The sequence below is a fragment of the Colobus angolensis genome, unplaced genomic scaffold (assembly GCF_000951035.1).
Source record: "Colobus angolensis palliatus isolate OR3802 unplaced genomic scaffold, Cang.pa_1.0 Scaffold126, whole genome shotgun sequence".
Classification (NCBI taxonomy): Eukaryota; Metazoa; Chordata; class Mammalia; order Primates; family Cercopithecidae; genus Colobus; species Colobus angolensis.
The window spans coordinates 3304551-3324308 of NW_012113808.1; positions in this window are offsets into that span (position 1 = coordinate 3304551).

Here is a 19758-nt window from a genome sequence, read left to right on the forward strand (position 1 = left end):
GGCTCACTGCAAGCTCCGCCTCCCGGGTTCATGCCATTCTCCTGCCTCAGCCTCCCAAGCAGCTGGGACTACAGGCTCCCGCCACCGCGCCCGGCTCATGTTTTTTTTTATTTTAGTAGAGACGGGGTTTCACCGTGTTAGCCAGGCTGGTCTGGATCTCCTGACCTCGTGATCCACCCGCCTCGGCCTCCCAAAGTGCTGGGATTACAGGCGTGATCCACCGCTCCCGGCCTGTGTAGGCTTTTGTGGCTTCCCCTCTCCCTCCCTTGCCCCTACTGTCTCCGTGCTTCCCAACCTCCCCTGACTCTGCTTTCCCTTTGTCACCCGCCTTCACCGCCGGAGACCTCCTCCTGGGGGCCTTTCACGAAAGCACCACCGAGCAGGAGCATCCCACAGCTTCCTCCTCGCCCCTGCCTCTCCCGGAGCCAGGCTCCAGCTAGATGCATATCTTATTGTCTCCTTTGGGTAGGCTAATCGAAAACTCTAAGAATGCAACCGTTTGTCTCTAACCTACCTGTCACCTGGAACCTCCCTCCTGCTTTGCTTTGAGTCTTCCTGCCTTTGCTTCAAGTTGTCCTGCGTTTCCAGACGCGACCCATGTACTTCTTACATATACTGATTGATATCTCATGTCTTCCTAAAATCTATAAAACCAAGCTGTGCCCCAACCACCTTGGGCACATGTAGTCAGGACTTCTTGAGGCTGTGTCACGTCCTCAACCTTGGCAAAATAAACTTTCTAAATTAAATAAATAAACTCAGACCTGTCTCAGATTTTCTGGGTTCACACATACATATAAAGATTACCAGATTGTTTTGTTTCTGTCAAAGCTGGACCTGATGTTAAAATTGGATTTTTTTTTTTTTAGTCCATTTCCTATGAATTAACATTGCCCTTCAGTTACAGGCCAGATGACTCCCCTCCCAGCTGTGGTGGAGCCTTCCTCACTGAATGAGGAGGCAGGGAAGAGAAGAAGAATATGAGCTGCTTGTGGGCAAGCCAGCTCTGGAAGAGCTAAACCACACAGGCTCATCCCCTTTGCTTAATCTCGCCTATAAGATAAATGACTTTCATAGAGAGGGTAAGCAGGAGGTGGCAAGGGGTGTGGGAGCATCTGAGCAATGTCATGGAGCCACATGTTATAGAGCTTGTAGAGACTTTAGAGACTTCAGCTATATACATGTGAGACAGAAGAGTGAAAAAGGCAGTACGGTGTAATTATGAAAGTAGCTTTGACCTGAAAGGCCCCTTGATCAGTTTAAGGACTGATGTTCTAATATCAACTGTTGTTCCTTCACGTTTTCTCTGGCTCACCAGGTGAACTTTTGCTCCCAGAAAGTTCTGGATTGGGTTAGAACAGTTCATGAAAGAAATTAACTCTAAGACCACACTCTACCCAGAACACAAATTTGCTCTCAGTTCTCTTTTCTAATTCTCAGTTGTGTGCTCTATTGTTCGATTTAGCTCTCCAGACATGAAGCAGTGAGCTTTAATGAAAACAGAAATAACCAGTACCAGTTATTGTGCTAGACCCCTATTGACTCCAGTAGTGGTGGCCACCGTGTCCTGGAGGCCTAAGAAGAGGTCTGGAGCCAGTGAATGAGACATAGGGTTTATTGAGGACTCACATACAGGGAGGTCCAGGAGTGGCAGGCTGGACTAGAAAAATGCTACGGTTCACACAAAGCATACAGTTATATAGCATTTCCACTTGGCAGCCTCCACCTAGCCACCTGCATTTAGCCCAAAACAAAGGACCTCAATCCCCTATACAGCCTGTGTCCCAAGGGATGGGCCAGGGATTTGAATGTGCCTCATAGATAAAGAGCACATCTCTTGGTTGGTACTTCCAGATTCTTTAACTTGGAACCCTGAACATATATGCTTCTTAGACCTAGGGTATTCTCAGGGCATGCTTGATTTATTGCTATCAGGTGAATCTACCATACACCAGCAATATACAAAATCCCTAAATTTGAACCACATGCATATGATCTCCTTTTAAAATTTCCTGGGACAAATTAATGTCTGAAGATGAAAATTCTTCTCCCATATAAGTTTGTGTTTCATTATGTCCTCAAATCATCCTTCCTCATTGCTTTGTCCACTATAGCCATCATGCTTAGATGTTTAGGGTGAGTAGGGCTGTCTCCAGCATCTGTAAGCTGAGAAACCTGAGCTGCCTGTTACTGGAATAGCCATTGTGCACTTAGAACTCTGTAACCGGATTAATCAAAGCCCATTCTCTCATCACCTTCTCCTTAAAGAATCTATAGTATGAACAGGACACATAAGATTTTCCCAGCACTAGCCTCACACCCCAGGCACTTAGAAACTACAAACAAATCTTGAGCCCCTATAGCAATCATCCTAAGCCAACTTCAGAACCCACATTGCTATTATTCGCCAAAGACCATAGCAGAGACTTTGTGGGAGAATGAAAAAAACAAGAGAAAAGAGAACATTGTGTGATTTTTCAGTTTCACTTGTGTTCTTGGCTTCCTGTGCAGCTATCTAGAGTTTAACATATGGAAGAAATCACCCATCGTGAGCTTTACTAAGGCACTTTGCCATATTTGCAAGAAAATGCACCTAAGCATATTTTCTGTCAGAGAATAGCATATGAGACATTTCTTCTAGCAAATTTAAAAAGTTTATGTAGTGGCCAGCCACTATGTCTTTGCTTGAAATTCCCCCTTTCTATTTTATGCCTATTTAAAACCTTTCACTTCTTTTTCCTCTTAAGTCTTGTGTCCCCAGAATCTCACTGCTACACCAGACTGTCAAGTGACACGTTTGTGGCTGATGTGCCCCAAGGACTCACCTTATAGCCTTTCCTTCTCCAAGTCCTGACCTCTTACGCTTTCTTTGGATTTCTTCATTCCAACAAAGTTCAAGACATTTTTGAACTTGATGTGGCTGTGGCCTTCGCCATTGTCTCCTTGCTCTGAAATTTCTTTAGGCCTATAAAAACTTGATTTTAGGGAGCGTTTCTCCCTTGTCACAGTTTTACTTCAGCTAGAGAATCATCTTCAGCATATACCTGAACTGAAACTGCTGTTAGTAATTCCAGAGTCTGGCTGCAAAGGACCCAGTGAAGACCAACACTTGCAGTGCTATGTGCTGCCCAAACTTTACCCTTTCTGCATGTTTGCATGTTTGAAGCTTTGAATAATTTGTGCTAGTAGTGTCAAGTCCTGGACCAGTCTTTTGGCTTCCATGTCTTTTCTGTAGTCTGTTTCATTCTCCTAGTACTTTCCTAAGCATGTTCCTTCAAGGTATGTGCTGCAGTAACTTTCCCATTTCCAGTTACTGTCACCTTAACACTTTCCTATTTAATGCTTTAAATTTTTTTTTTTTTTTTGAGATGAAGTTTTACTCTTGTTACCCAGTCTGGAGTGCAATGGTGGAATCTCGGCTCACTGCAACCTCTGCCTCCTGGATTCAAGTGATTCTCCTGTCTCAGCCTCCCAAGTAGCTGGGATTACAGGTGTGTGCGGCCACGCCCAGCTAATTTTTTATTTTTTTATTTTTATTTTTATTAGCAGAGACGAGGTTTCACCATGTTGGTCAGGCTGGTCTCGAATGCCTGACCTCAAGTGATCCACCCACCTCAGCCTCCCGAAGTGCTGGAATTACAGGCATGAGCCACCATGCCCAGCCAATGCTTTAATTTTTGTACGGTGAGTTCCTTTCAGATCTGACTCCATCTTATGTAATCATCTAGCACAGCTGTTCTGCAGTCTTTAAGGAGTAGTTGTAAATGTGTGTGTAATCATCTCTCTGTAGCTTAAAGGGTAGGGAGGAGTCGTTTCAGTTTGCCTTTCTGCTTCTGTTCAGATTGTTGGAATCTGGTCACTCTTGCTTATCCCATACAAACTGAGCTGGAGCTAGGTGAGGTTGGAGTGTATTACCCATTCTTGGGGGCATCTGGAATTTTACTTAAGCCACAATTGTCATGAGAGGTTTGAGCTCTTTTTCTATAAATGGGGAATAGGGTAATGATAGAATATTTCTTTCTGAAGGCTCTATTGGCTCTCTTGATGAGAAAGGACCTGGGAAAGAACTAAACAGGACTATTCCTTTAGAAGGTTTATGTTATTGGTGCTTGTCCAGTTTCATAGAAGTAAAATAATAGGTTTAAATAGTTCACATACCTCTTATAGAAGAGTTTCAGGATTACCTGCATTTTTCCTTGAATTAAACTCATGGTGTGATTACAGTGAAGGGCCCACTGGGCTGTGACTTCCTACCTAGTTAGTGTTTTGTCTAATATCTATTATATGTGTTGGAGACTCTGAGTTTTAGCTCATAGATTTTCTTAGCTAGAAGATGAATGGTGCTAAAATAAGACAGAAACACAGCTTCTCAGCTTTTCTGAGCACTCCTTGAGATAAGGCACATTCCCCTCTTTGAGGAGAGGGGCCTGGATTGATATTTATAAAATGCTTACCACAGTGTCTGCTATGTGGTGGCTATAGCTATATTTGTTTATTAAAATAAATTAAAAATAAACAATGAGTTGCCAAGAGCTGTGATATTGAGCCTAAGGCTATTTACCTGACCTTTTCTGGGGATGTTATGAACTTCTTATTTAACCACATAAGTAGCACGAGAGGAGATCTGCTTTGAGGGCCAACAGACTTCCCTACTGCTGTCTGGAGGAAAGAAGCAATAGTCTTCTTTTATTTGGGGTACAAGCAAAACAGGGACTGTCTCATTTACATTGGTGTTTTCTAGTCCTCACTTAAAGGAATAGAATGAAGATTAAAATAAAATAAAGATTAAAATAAATTGGTATAAAAATACTAATTCATATATATAATTAAATATAATATATATGATTATATATAATATATATTATGATTATGCTTATAATAATTATTATTTAAAATAAATTAACATTGAGATGACAAATAATAAATGTGGTCTCAGGATAAATTATCAATAATTTAAAAAATAGTTGAAAATTAAGCCATTATAAAATACTAAAGCAATTCGGCTGTGGATAACAAATCACCAAAGAGCAAGCAGTGCTTTTAAATGGAGTAAAATAGCTAAAAGCCACCAACATAAGTTTTATGTAGACTAAGATTTTCATTCGGGCAGAACTTATTAGAGGGATGCGACCCTGGGCTAAACATCTCATTTTGAACTTTCCAGCTCCAGTCTTTTTCTAATGACTAGAGCATCTACCTCAAGAAAGAGGCAAGGGATATTGTATCTCTGGGGCCACTTCTTCTTCCCCAATCAGTTCTTAGGTAAAGGCATGGTATAGCTGTCTAATTTTTTGTACTACAAGTTTCTGGGAGTAGAGGCTTTCTTTTATATCCCAGGTTCCTTTTACATGATAGACACATAATAGTTGTTGAACTGAAGAGATCTCCTATTTCAAGGAAAATTGACAGAGTAGGTTTAGGACAATATCTTGCATATGAAGATGATATAGTAATTATCTGATGAATCAAGAACCTCATAGTGCCTCTGTCTGTGTCCCTAAGGCCTGTATTCCAGTGCACAGTTGAAACCACCTTTGCAAAAACTGTGACAGTGAGAGAAATCTAACATAACTAACTCCATCTGACTTGTAATCTCACAAACCTTGCTTATTCCTGGGTGTAGGCTATGGGAGGAATTTAGTTTACAGTTTAACTTTAAAACAAAGTAGTTTCCTGAAACTAACGTCCTCCTTGCTCAGTGACTTAAACTGCCTTTGTAAAACTTCACAAGGTTAGAATTATGGTTCAGGAGTTATGTAGCCAGAGGTCACAAGCGTTAACCTCCTCAACTGCTCCTATAGATAGCATCACTATTGTGAAAACTAAAACTGGTGTTTGAGGTGTTTTTCAGATCTTGCATTTTGATGGACCAGGTGGTGCCACCTGCACTGGTAGCCACACCAAGAAACTGGCTCAACTGGTCTTGTGACCCCTACCCAGGAACCAACTCAACATGACAAGAGAGCTTCGACCACCTATAATTTTATCTCTGACCCTACCAATCAGCATCCCCCATTCCCTAGCCATCTGCCCACCAAACTATCCTTGAAAAACCTTAGCTTCTGAATTCTCAGAGAGGTAGATTTGTGAAACATCTCCCATCCTTCAGCTTGGCTGACACTGTGATTATTAAACTCTTTCTCTACCGCAACTACTGCTATTTTCAGTGTTTGGCACTTTTGGGCAGCAGGCAAGATGAACCCAGTTGGGTGATTACAGGGTAGCCCAGGCACAGTGGTGGCCAATCTTACATATGAAATTCTGCCTCCTTTAATCTGGATGCTGCTGGTGCCGGTCATATTATTGGTGAGTAAGAAATATGACTTAACTATAAAAATGCATTCACTTTGGGTACATAGAAGATAAATTTTAGGTTTGGAGAGCAAAGAAAGCAGATGTTTATATAAATTACAAGTTTTAGGAGTTTTCAAGTTCTTTAATTCTTTACTTTATCCTACCAATCCAGAGGGACAGCATGTAGGAATTTATTTTGCACTCTTGTTTGTACCACATAGTATTCTCTGAGGCAATATACCTCAGCACGTGCCGCCAGGTGTAATGCAATTATCTTTGCACTTACTGTCTTTCATCAGCTAGACTTGCTTCTCTCATGTTGGCTGCCTGACTTTGAGAAATAAAGAAATGTGAGACCCTGGGAACATCAGGAACTGCCTTTCTTTTACAAATTATTTTCTAACATGTGTTCTTCAGCAAAGTAGTTATTCTGCAAGATGTTAGTAGGTAATAATAAAAGCAAGCAAGCAGGGAATAAAGAAAGAGAGAGGAAAGAAGGGGAAGGTAAAGAAAGAGGAATAGTGGAGAAGTAGAAGGGGTAGCAAGGGAAGAAAGAAAGAGAGAAAGAGAAAGAAAGAAAGAGAGAGAAAGAAAGAAAAAGAGAAAGAGGGAGGGAGGGAGGGAAGGAAGGAAGGAGGGAGGGAATGAATGAATGAATGAAGGAAGGAAGGAAGGCAGGCAAGCAGGAAAGGAAGAAAATTTCCATAGGAATTTTTCTTTAACTGTGGAACTTGCCAAGATCTTTGCTATGCTAATATGTTACCACGTGTGAGTCCCTAATAGAAGATACAGTGTATCCCAAATGCATTCAAATACAGACTCCGTTTTTGAGGACATCTTGTGGCAAGAATGCTCTATGAAAACACTGGGGGAACTGTTCCTAAAAGCTAAAGGCTTCTGTGTATCTTTGCTGTTGTTGTTGTAGTATTCCTCCTTTTCAACAATGCTTAGAGAAAAGATTAGAAAGGAATATGCTAACACATTGATAGCATTGCCTCCTAATGCTGGGAACTTGTAAACATTTTTAGCTTCCTGCAACATTTTTAGTACTTTCCAAATATCTACAATTAACATGCATTATTACATCCTAAAATAATTAAATAAAAATTATGTTTTTATGACCCTGGTTAAATTAGCAAAAATATTGCTAGTTCTTAATGGGTAACTTATCTTCCTTCCTTTGCTCAGCTGTACTTTTCCTGGTGAATTCTTTCACAGCAACGCCTTATAATGGAGCGGAAGTGTTAGTAAGTGCTAGGACATCAGAATCCTTCTTAACACCATGATCCAAGGGTAGCTGCTAACAATCATGGCCCATGAGAAACAAACTTATTTGCCCAACATTCCTTGTATCTAGTGAGAGAGATCCCAGTGCGCTATACTTGCATGCTGGTGTGCCTGTGTCCCACGGCCTCTCTGTGAGCAACTGCAGGCCCTCGCCCAGCATGGGAATGAGTGCTCAACGAGCAGCAGTCCTTCTCTGTGTATCTACAAGTGCCCAGCCCAGTAGTGGCTAGTCTGGAAGTGCCTACTCCTAGTAGGTGCTTCATAAATGTTAGCTGATTAAAATTAAGTAAAAGATTCAGTAAAAGGAATTTGTGTTCAGAATGAGAAATCTTCCACTGATTTTCTTATAAAGTTTTCTCTCCTTTTGAAAACCACCAGGAACATTAATAAGCATCCTATTGAGGGCTCTTACTTTCTATACATTTACAGCATTGAGATACAAGTCAAAGACATGGGTATTTATGCTCAGGCTGGTGCTAAGAGCTCCAAGGGACAGACAAAAAACAGTCATCGGTAATCTATCTCCACTCACACACACATTGCAGGGAACTTAAATCTTGATGAGGATACAAAATTTAAATACAGAGACAATGAGAGGTCCAAACAAGATCTCCTAATTGTGCTGCTATAAACATTCTTGTGCAAGTATCTTTTTCGAATAATCACTTCTTTTCCTCTGGGTAGATACCCAGTAGTGGGATTGCTGGATCAAATGGTAGTTCTACTTTTACCTATTTAAGGAATCTCCACATTGTTTTTCATAGTGGCTGTACTAGTTTACATTCCCACCAGCAGTGTAGAAGTGTTCCCTGATCATCACATCCATGTCAACATCTACTGCTTTTTGATTCTTTGATTATGGCCATTCTTGCAGGAGTAAGGTGGTATCGCATTGTGGTTTTGATTTGCATTTCCCTGATCATTAGTGACGTTGAGCATTTTTTCTTATGTTTGTTGCCCATTTGTGTATCTTCTTTTGAGAATTGTCTATTTATGTCCTTAGCCCACTTTTTGATGAGAATTGATTGTTTTCTTCTTACTGGTTTGTTTGAGTTCATTGTCGATTCTGGATATTAGTCCTTTGTCAGATGTATAGATTGTGAAGATTTTCTTCCACTTTGTGGGTTGTCTGTTCACTCTGCTAACTGTTCTTTTTGCCATGCAAAAGCTCTTTAGTTTGATTAGCAAAATTGTGGAATCAACCCAAATGTCCATCAATCAATGAGTGGATGCAGAAATTCTGATTATATATATAATGTAATATATATAATGTAATATATATATATTTATATATGGAATACACAGTAGAATACTACTCAGCCATAAAAAGGAATGAATTAACAATATTTGCAATGACCTGGATGAAATTAGAGACTATTATTCTAAGTGAAGTAACTTGCGAATGGAAAATCAAACATTGCATGTGCTCGCTGATATGTGGGAGCTAAGCTACGAGGACACAAAGGCATAAGAATGGTACAGTGGAATTTGGGGACTTGGGAGGAAGGGTGGGAGGGGGGATGAGGGATAAAAGACAGCAAATATGGTATAGTGTATACTGCTCAGGTGATGGATGCACCAAGTTCTCACAGAACTCCACTAAAGAACTTACTCATGTAACCAAACACCAACTGTACCCCAATAACTTATGGAAAAATAAAATTAAAAAAAAAACCACAAGACCTTCTGAACTCAAGTTTTGAATTGCTGCTGCTCCAGCAGACAGGAAGGGAGAGCTTCCCCTGCAAAATCATGCATTAAGTGGGACTTGTGCTGAGCCCCGAACACAAAGAAATTTCAACATAATCTAATTTTTAGTTGGTGGTGATCCTGTTTGGATATCTTATAATGTGGGCATTAGGAGACTATCATCCAAGGCTTCATTTTGGTTCTAACATAATGCTTGGTTGTTCATATGTGAAGGGCATTAAAAAAGTGTGTGTATGTATGTGTCTCATGCACAATATACACACACAGATACTCTTTGTTTCATTAATTGTGAAATTTACATTTTCATATTTTAACTTCTTTGAAATTGTGACGCAATTTACAATCAAGAGCATGCCATAGTTTAATTGGCAGCAATCTTTTTCTTTCTTACTAGTACATAAAATAAGGGTGCATCTCATAAAATTGGCATCCTGGATCAGATGAAATACGGTATTAAATATTTATGTCTATTTACATATGTATAAGTGTACTTGTTTGTGAGTATGTATACACACATCAATGTGTGAGCTTGTATTACAAATGCAGTTTGCTGTTCCATTCAGTCATTTGAATAAAATGGGCTGCCATAGAAGCCATCAGGCTTAGCCCTTTATTGTCAGTCAGACCTGGGTTTGGATGTACTTGCTCTCCAATTCCATTTGGAAAAGAGGACTCCCAATCATTTTATGCCAAATGATGTCTATAAAATGTGTTGAATTAGTTTTGGCTGAGGGGTCTATTTAGATCCACGTGCTACCATTCCATTTTCAAGGTCCTGGGAGACTAGGGATTCATATGTTTTGGTGACACAGGGTGTGCAAAATTATAGAGCTTTAAGGAAGGAAACAATTGCAATGGGATTTGTCTCCTTTAAATAATTTGCAAGGACGTTGTTAATCAGTTTGTCCCATTTCCTTCCTATGGCTTACTTTCGAGAGTGTAAATCACTGAAAAAAATCACAAATGAAGAACATGGGATTTGTAAGGTTTGTTCACTGTAAGTTACTAGGTGGACAGCACCAGAGCCTCCCTTGGCTCAGGTACGTTTGAATTGCTGACGTCTCCACCTCCTTCCTAGTTACCGCTAGTTCAAAAACAGCCTTAGTCTCTCAGTCCACTGACCAAGTAACAGAGTGCTATCAGGCCTTGGGAACAATTGTATCAATATCCCAATATAAGTTATTTTAACATTGTTTAAATGAAGACTTTCAGTAGGGAGACCCCACCTTTTCTGCAAATCCTTGCCGCCCATTCCCTGCCATGCTTCTCCTCTTCCTAACTCCCTAAACTCCAGCCATAGGGCTTTTCTCTCAGGACTGCCCCCCTCCAACCACCGCCTGCCCCCTGACCTGACCCCACCACCATCCCTGCTTCCCTTGGCCGACCCATGCTCCTGCTCCCTAAGGGCTTTGCTCAGGTTCACCTTCCTTCTGGAAACTCTCTGCTCCTCCTTCCTTCCCTTTTAACTTGCCAATTTCTCCTTACCCCTCAAATCTCAGCTGAAATATCGGGCCCTCATTGACGCCTTTCTTGTCTCTCCAGACTAAGTCAGGCCTCTGTTTTTGGTTTTCTTTGCACCTATACTTTTCATTCATCATAATTGTAATTAAACAATTAATTGAATTTTACTTCCTTATTGTTTGGCTCTCCTGCCAAAGTAGATGCTCCAAGAGGAGGGTTTTCTGTGTTTCCAACCCTGGAACAGGGTCTTTATACAAAGTAGACAAGAAATATGCATTGCATGAACTGCCAAATAAAGGAGAGTATGGTATTAATCAAAAAGAGTTTTCCCTTGAGAGATTCTCTACTTCTTAATTCATCCTACAGACCACTGTCACTTTGACCATTACCAGCTGTGGTAGTTTGATATAAGAAATGCTGTTTTGAAAGCACTGAAGATGAAGTACAGAAAAAGTCTTCTTAGACTCAGACCAGTCTTCTGCAAGAAAAAAAAAAAAATTCTACAATAAGAAAAGAGAAAATTTATTATTTATTTATAAAAACTGTCTTTTGTCTTGATCACATTCAGGGTTTCTTTCAGTTTAATATCCCCAAGAGCACTTTTGGCTCTTGTAGAGAAATATGATGTGGTGACTTATTTGGAGGTTGGGAGGAGACAGAGTGGTGTGTGTGTGTGTGTGTTTGACAAATACCCATCTATCAGACATCTTTATTAAATTAGCTTCACAAGCATGAACAAACAGCCTAGAAGTTGGCCATGAGTGCAACAATCATACCTTATTTTCTATTTTCTGTAATGAAAGAACAGCACCAATCACAGAATGGTGTTCAATACAGATATTTGTTGAATGAATGATTCTCAAGCAATATAGCCGTGTGTTTTTTAGCCCCTGGCCAGCAACCAACATGTTGCATATATTATCTTAATTGTGTATCAGAATGCTTAATAAAATTCAACCTCCCCCAGTTGTATTAAAACTGATAAAATAACAAGGAGAGAAAAGAAAGAGATTGATTCTTGGAAGAAAGAGAATGATTTGACTATAGCCACAACATAGGAGTGACTAAAAATCCAGGCATGAAGTAGCTCCTGCCACAGGCAAGATTTTGTCTCCCTGATGTGCCCTGTGCCTCATACACATTGCAATATATTGCCCTCAATCTCCTCTTGTTGACAGTTTCTACTGGACTCCTAGCCACTATCTAATTCTCTTTCTTCAATTTTTTTTTTTCTCATTGCTAATCTCTGCCAGAAGGATTGAGAGAGCTAACACAGTTCTCCCAGCCCCCAAGTTACTTTCTACATCAAGATAGCATCTTATGTACAAGTCCATGCAGCAGGTCCAGTGAGCTTAGGGTCCCGCAGCCTTCAGAGTTTTGTTGCCAGGGTCTCCCCAGCAAGAGGGGAAGGCCATTACTCCTTGGATTTTCCCAGTTCTTGGAAATGGCATCATCTTTCATGAAGATGCCCAAGCCAGGGACTTGAATCCCACCTTACCTTCTTTCTTCAGACCTAGTCAGCCACCGTGTTCTTCCTCTTGACCACTTTTCTAATCTTCCCCTCCTCTTGATCTACACCCTGCCCTCATTGGATCCCTCAACCTCTCTCATGTTAGCCAGACCTACAGTTTTATCCCCTGATTCTTGGCCTGTCCTAGACGCCCTTCTGTCTGTAGCAGCCAGAAAGATGTATATAAATTCCAGAAGTGGCTCTAACCTTTTAAAAGCTCTGAAGTAGCCAGGCCCGGGCAAAGTCCAGACTGATCAGCATGGTGTGTAAGTAGGTTATTCCATTGTATGCCTTTTGTCCCAGTTTAATTATTTATTTTTTTGATTTTTACTTTTTTTTTGAAGATGGAGTCTTGCTCTGCCACCCAGGCTGGAGTGCAGTGGCCCAATCTCCACTCACTGCAGCCTCCGCTGCTGGGGTTCAAGTGATTTTCCTGTCTCCGCCTCCTGAGTAGCTGAGATTGCAGGTGCATGCAGCCACGCCTGGCTAATTTTTTGTATTTTAGTAGAGACAGGGTTTCACCGTGTGGCCCAGGCTGGTCTTGAACTCCTGAGCTCAGGCAATCCTCCTGCCTCGGCCTCCCAAAGTGCTAGGAGTACAAGCATGAGCCACCACACACGGTCTCAGTTTATTCATTAGGAGCATCCCTTTTCACTCTTGGAAGTGTTCTGGTTTAGACGGTCAGTTATGTAGTCTCCTCAATATCAAGCTTTTCATTATCTGAATCTCCCACTTCTCCAGCTCTTCAGGACATCTGCTCAGCAGCTTATCTCCTGCTCCTTTCTACCCGGGCTTCTTCCTCCCCCTGGAGCAGGGTGGCTGTAACAGATCTTCCAGAGGCAACATCCAGGAAGTCACATCCAGGTAGGACAGTGTCTAAAGGATGGAAACAACTGTTTTCTCTGTGTCTATTTCTTAGGAATGGGAATATCTTTCCCAGAAGTCTTCAGGAGATTTCCCTTCATGTCTTAACTGACAAGGATTGAGTCACATACTCTTTCCCAAACAAGCCTCTGGCAAGAAGGAAAGAATGACCATGACTGATGTTTATCACCTGCCGTAGATGTGAGGAAATAGGTAGCAGCTGTGTCTGTAACACCAATTTTTGTTTAATTTGCTTTGGGGCCTGTTGATTCCACTAGAAGGCAAACAAGATCACTGCGTGGGATCTGTGTTCACCCTTAGCCCCAAGCACAGTGCCTGCATCAGCGGGCACTTTTGTTGCCATTGTTGAACTTCTGGATGGAGGTAAGCTAGATGGTATCACGTAGTGGGGAGAACAGGGTCCTTGGAGCTAGATAGAAATAGGCTTGGTCCCCAGCTTAGCACTTGCTGCCTGTTTAGGATCTTGCTGCACTTCTGAAGTTCAAAATCTCTAAGCTTCAGATTTCTCATCTGTAGAATGAAGCAAAGACTACCCCTGAGAACACATGTAACACATATGAACCAGCCGAAACAGCCAAAGTTATTTTTCCAGCTTCTCTTTTTTTTTCTTTTTGAGACGGAGTTTCGCTTTGTCGCCCAGGCTGGAGTGCAGTGGTACGATCTTGGCTCACTGCAAGCTCCACCTCCCGGGTTCACACCATTCTCCTGCCTCAGCCTCCCGAGCAGCTGGGACTACAGGCGCCCGACACCACGCCCAACTAATTTTTGTATTTTTAGTAGAGACGGGGTTTCACTGTGGTACCCAGGATGGTCTCGATCCCCTGACCTCGTGATCTGCCTTCCTCAGCCTCCCAAAGTGCTGGGATTATAGGTGTGAGCCACTGTGCCCGGCCCAGCTTCTTAACATTTCTATTTAATTCTAACAATATTTTTGAGTGAGGATGTGGCAACGTTTGTGTGTGTATGTGTGCACTTGTGAACAGGGGTATGCCATGTGTATGTGGGAATACCTGTAAGAAAAATGGAGGAAAATATCTTCTAAGGAAAACGTCATTCCTGCTATTGCTATCTGGGATTTATGAGGTCTTTGCTGACTATTTGACCTTTTGACCTGTCTTAATCTTTCTTTCTTTTTTTTTGAGCCGGAGTCTGGCTCTGTGGCCCAGGCTGGAGTGCAGTGGCGCGATCTTGGCTCACTGCAAGCTCCGCCTCCCGGGTTCACGCCATTCTCCTGCCTCAGCCTCCCGGGTAGCTGGGACTACAGGCCCCCGTCACCGCGCCCGGCTGATTTTTTGTACTTTTAGTAGAGACAGGGTTTCACCGTGGTCTGGATCTCCTGACCTTGTGATTCGCCCGCCTCGGCCTCCCAAAGTGCTGGGATTACAGGCGTGAGCCACCGCGCCCGTCAGACCTGTCTTAATCTTAAAAAGCCTGTCTTAATCTATTTTTTATTCCAGGAAACGGTTTCTGACGTATGCTTTGTGGATTGTAATAGTACCTGGAGATGATCTTTGGACAAAGTTTTCACGGTCATATTATTTAGGGGAATTTAGTGTGGTGTGATTTCCCCCTTGACATTCACAGTGACATTAGCATATCAAAGGTTTAGAGAAGTCTCATAGAGAAATTTGTTTTCATTGTTTAACCCAGGTTTCTCCAAATTTATTTTAACCCGGAGTCCTTTTTTCTCTGACAGCACCTAGGAAGATTTTTTGTAATACTCTGGGAAATTTTATTAGCCTAATTACTGATTTCCTGGCCTTCAAGGTGACGTGCTTGAACTTGCCACCTTCGCCACTAGGGGGCAGCATTGGTTTACACAGGGTGAACAAACTTTCCATTCTAAACTAACGTTCTTTGGTGGGAAAGTGTTCATTTTGGTTTGTTTTGAAGAAGTCACTTCATACCTGTGAACTGGGGTTAAGCTGGTTAACCCCCAAAATTCCACCAATTCCAATATCCTATGGAAAAACCCCAAAACGACTAGTATAAATAAGATAGTTATTTCTGTTACTAAATATAGTTTTGTTAATTTTTTTAGTGATATTTAGGATTAAATGGCAAAGTATGGGTAAGTTGTAAATTACCCTGAGCCAAAGTACATTCTCCTGAGTGTGAATTATTTTCCATCCCTGGAGAGTTAGCTATGAGGCAAAAGGAAAGTCAGTATAGGTTTTCTATAATGAAAGAATGATCCTTGGGAATCAGTTGTTATAAGAAAAAGCCTCTTATCTTACTGCTGCTTGGATAATTAAGGAAAAGTCTTGATTTTAGATTTGAGGTCCCTGTCAAGGTTTTAATACAAAGCCTTTTTTTTTTTTCTATTTGGTCATGACACCAGTTGTTAGTACTTCTGCTGCAGAAACAAAGATATTTGGGGGCAGCAAAACTCAGATCTGCCAGCTTTTCTGTTTAAGAGAAGTCTCACTTGCTTTAGTTAGGGATGGAGTTAGAACCACAAGATAACATGTTCTTAAGTTCCTTGTGATTCCTAGAATTGCCTTATCTTGCTGATCTCTTTCTGTCCAGATTTTTATTTCTCTTCCTATAGACTATGCCAAATGTCTTTTTTAGTCCAAACTTAATTAATTTTAGTTTTCTTTATTTTGGGACCCAACTGTATTAGTCGGGGCTATCTAGAGGGACAGAACTAATAGGGTATACATATATATGCGTATATGTATATATCCCCATAATAGATGTATATAGGGGAGTTTATTAAGTATTAACTTACACAATCACGAGATCCCATAATAGGTCATCCGCAGGCTGAGGAGCAGGGAGAGCCAGTCTGAATCCCAAACCTGAACAACTTGGAGTCCGATGTTTGAGGACAGGAAGCCTCCAGCACGGGAGAAAGATGTAGCCTGGGAGGCTGGGCCAGTCTAGTCTTTTCACATTTTTCTGCTTGCTTAATATTCTAGCTGTGCTGGCAGCTGATTAGATGGTGCCCACCCAGATGGAGGGTGGGTCTGCCTTCCCAGTCCATTGACTCAAATGTTAATCTCCTTTGGCAACACCCTCACAGACGCATCCAGGATCAATACGTTGACTCCCTTAATCCAGTCAAGTTGACACCTAGTATTAACCATCACACCAACTTATACTTCATTTTGCTTGTATTTTTCAGACAGACCTGGATAAAGACACTGCCAAATATTTTTACCAAAATTTGCTGGGACTTAAAAAAGTGTATTAGGGCTGCCATTTACCCTTAGTTCCCTGAAACATGATCACCTCCCTCCAGCATACTGATAGCTAGCATACTGCGGGTATGAGTGCTTGTAGTGAACTGCCATCTGAGTCCTTGGGGGCACCTTCTTTATATGGCCATTTTTAAAAAGAGTGTTGTGGGTCTCAGTGTCTGTGTGAGTGTGTACTCCCCAAGGAAAATGAGAGGAAAATCCTCTAAGAAAAAATATCATTCAAATATGAATTCTTATACCTCTTATGTAAAATTGTATCTGCTCTTTCATTTAATAATATCAAAATAATTACTAGCATCACTATTATTCTGCTCATACAATCCTACTTGCTGGAGCTCCAGGGGAAGCCAGGAGGAAAGTAGGCTGAGGTCTCAGTGATGCAGGCAGATGCTTGCTCACTTTCTGTTGCTCTCTCCACATCTGAATCAGTCACTTGGTTTGGCAATCCTAGCACTTGTCCTTTAGTTTTGAACCCTTGGTCTATGCTGTTTGCCTCATTTCTTCCACCTCACTATGAACAAATAGTCCTCAGAGTGTTAAAAAATTTTCCAGTTGTGAATTGCATTGACATCTTTATATGTAGCATGCATACATTTTGTTTATCACACATTTTTAAACTAAGATTTATTTTTATTAATAATTTTGAGTTGAAAGGGTCCATGCAAGTATTCAGTTTGATTCTAACCAAAATCTGCTATGTGTATTTGGAGTCTTTGTATGTGTATTTATATGTGTTTTCCTTTTACCAGGAAGGTTTCCTCATTGCCCAGTTTCATGCAACCAGTTCAATGGGATTAAACTTGAGTAGTTCAAAATAATGTAACTAATTACATTAAATTTCATTTACAATTTTTAATGATGCCTATTATTAGGACATAGAGCAGCAACATATTCACAATAGTGGTGGGAAGGTGGAAAAGTTAGGGGACAGTTTGCATTATGCGTAATTATGTAAAACATTTTTTTCCTATAAATCTTAAGGGGGTCACACATGCCCCAGGCCACATTTGAGATGAGGACCATATAATAAAGACCTGTGTTTCTTATAGTCAGTGTAATTCAGTGCAATGCATCTTTATATAGGTTAGGTTGAGAAATCTCAGTTTGGTGAGGTATAAACAGGGAATGGTTATCTTTTCTTACCCCCAATAACTGTGACCAACTTTGCTTAATATTACTTCAGTCTGATCTGATAACTTCCATGCACTTCTGTTCTAAAAGTTTTATTGCCAGTAGATATTCATTTAACTGCATTTAGGTTATTATTACTTATAGTTCTTGTCCAGTTTACAGTCTTCCTTCCCCACCTGGTGGAACTTCTGTTCTACTGCAGTGGCCTCAGGCAGAAGAGGAGGACCTGGCTGCCCGCTCTCCCTTCTTCTGTCTTCAGTGCCTGAATGCCTGATCCAGTAGGTGTGGATGGAGGTGAGGGAATGGGTTGGCTCATGCAATTGTTCACACACCTCTGGCTCCTCCCCCCGCCCCCCTTTTTTTTTTGCAATGGTTGCTTGCTATTCTGGCTGTCAATGGTGAGGTAGTGCTGCTGACATCTGTTTGGACTGGTGCCCTCTCCTTCCCTGGTACTCTTGGTGTGAGGGCAAAACACTTGCCCAAGAGTGATTTCCTCTGCCCTTCCTTCAAGGCTCATTTCACCTTGAGAGGAGCTGGTCCCTCCAGTGTTCCTGGTAACAACTTACCCAACCTTCCTCCCACACTGAGGATTGTGAGATCCTTCAGGGTGCTCTTCAGTAGCCTCCAGAACCTGGGGACCCTGGGTGAGAGGCTGAGTCTCTACCTCTGGGAGTTTCCAGCTGCCTCTGCCTCTAGGTGAGAAATGGAATCTCTTCCTATTGAATGAGTTAAGGCAACAAGGCAAAAGCTCCTTCTTCCTCATGGGGGAGGAAATGGGAAAGGGATTATCTGTCCCCAGTACACCTCTGAATGAATAAATGAATGAATGAATGAATGAATGAATGTAATAAAAATGTTTCCTCAAAATTGAAGTATAAATTATCCCTTTTAACCATTTGTCACTAATTTGAATGTTAAAAATTTGTATTTGTAGGGTTGAAAGCATTTCTTAACTGAAAATGAGGGCAGGAGCCATCGGATACGTGTCATTCCCCATCTTCTTTGAGAAGAGAGTATGGGAAAAGAGTATCCTGGTCTTCGTTCCTCATCCACATTCTGGTATGGAGAAAGCTATTTTACTTACCATGAGCCTCAATTTCTTTATCTGTAAAATGGCAGCAAGTATCTCCCTGATTTTCTATCTCGGAAGGTTTTGTGAATATTTAATGTAATGGTACAGGGTGGAGTTTCCAATCTTAGTAGTATTGATGTTTTGTGCTTGTTAATTCTTTGTTTTAGAGGGCTGCTCCATGTATTATAGAATTTATGGTCCCTACCTACTAGACTCCAGTAGCAGCCCCCTCACCTCAGTTGTGACAACCAGAAATACCTCTGGACAGTGCTAGATGTTTTTTGGAGGCAGGGGGCACATTTGCTCCTAGCTGAGAACCACTGGTATAAGCACAGTGACTGTGCCTAGTCGAGAGCAAGCCATCCTAGAGCACGATGTGCCGTGTGAGGATTAAGGATTTAAACTGTTCTTTAGAATTTAATGAGTTATGCAAGAAAGGCTCCATGCAGCAGTGTTCTCCTTGATTGTGTTAAGTTGTACTAATCAGAGTATTGCATCCATTGTATTGAAGAAGGAAAATGTATTAGACTAAATGATAAGAAGATAAAATCTAGGTGGTTAGAAGATTTTTAAATGTATAATTTGTGGCAATGCATGGAATATTTAAAACACGATGTACTAAAATATTGATTTTAAAAGTGCAGACAGATCTGGGTCTGTCAGATGTATATGAAGACATAAGCAAGACAGCAAGGAGGAACATGCAGAATGTTCACTTCTGTAGATGGCAGGAGTGAGATGGGCCTGGAGCAGAGGGCGTGGAACCAAGTGGAACAGAGGTCTGGGCTGAGGCTGGCTCCCTCCTGCCTTGAGAAAGCCCCTTCCCCCTGTGATGGCGTGTACAGTGAAAAGACCCACTTAGTAGTGACAAAACCATTCACTCAGGACTCAGCCTTGAGGGAGAATTGTGATGACGATCGGCAAGGCTTGCATAGAAGACAAGAAGAAAGAACTTTTAGGAAAGAGCTTCTGCAGTTTACAAAGGAGTTCTCTAATTGTTGTATGCCTATTCCTGTTGGCCCAAGCATGGCTGGTGCAAATAAGTTAAGTTTTCGTGAATCAGTTCTGTCACCTATGGCCTACCTTCCTCTGCTGCTTTGCTTCATGGAAGAAAATCTTGGAAGTAGCAGATTTCTTGTGTTCTTTTCACTATAAAGTATTGTCTCTCCATTGAAGGCCAGAGGCTGGGCTAATGAAACTGA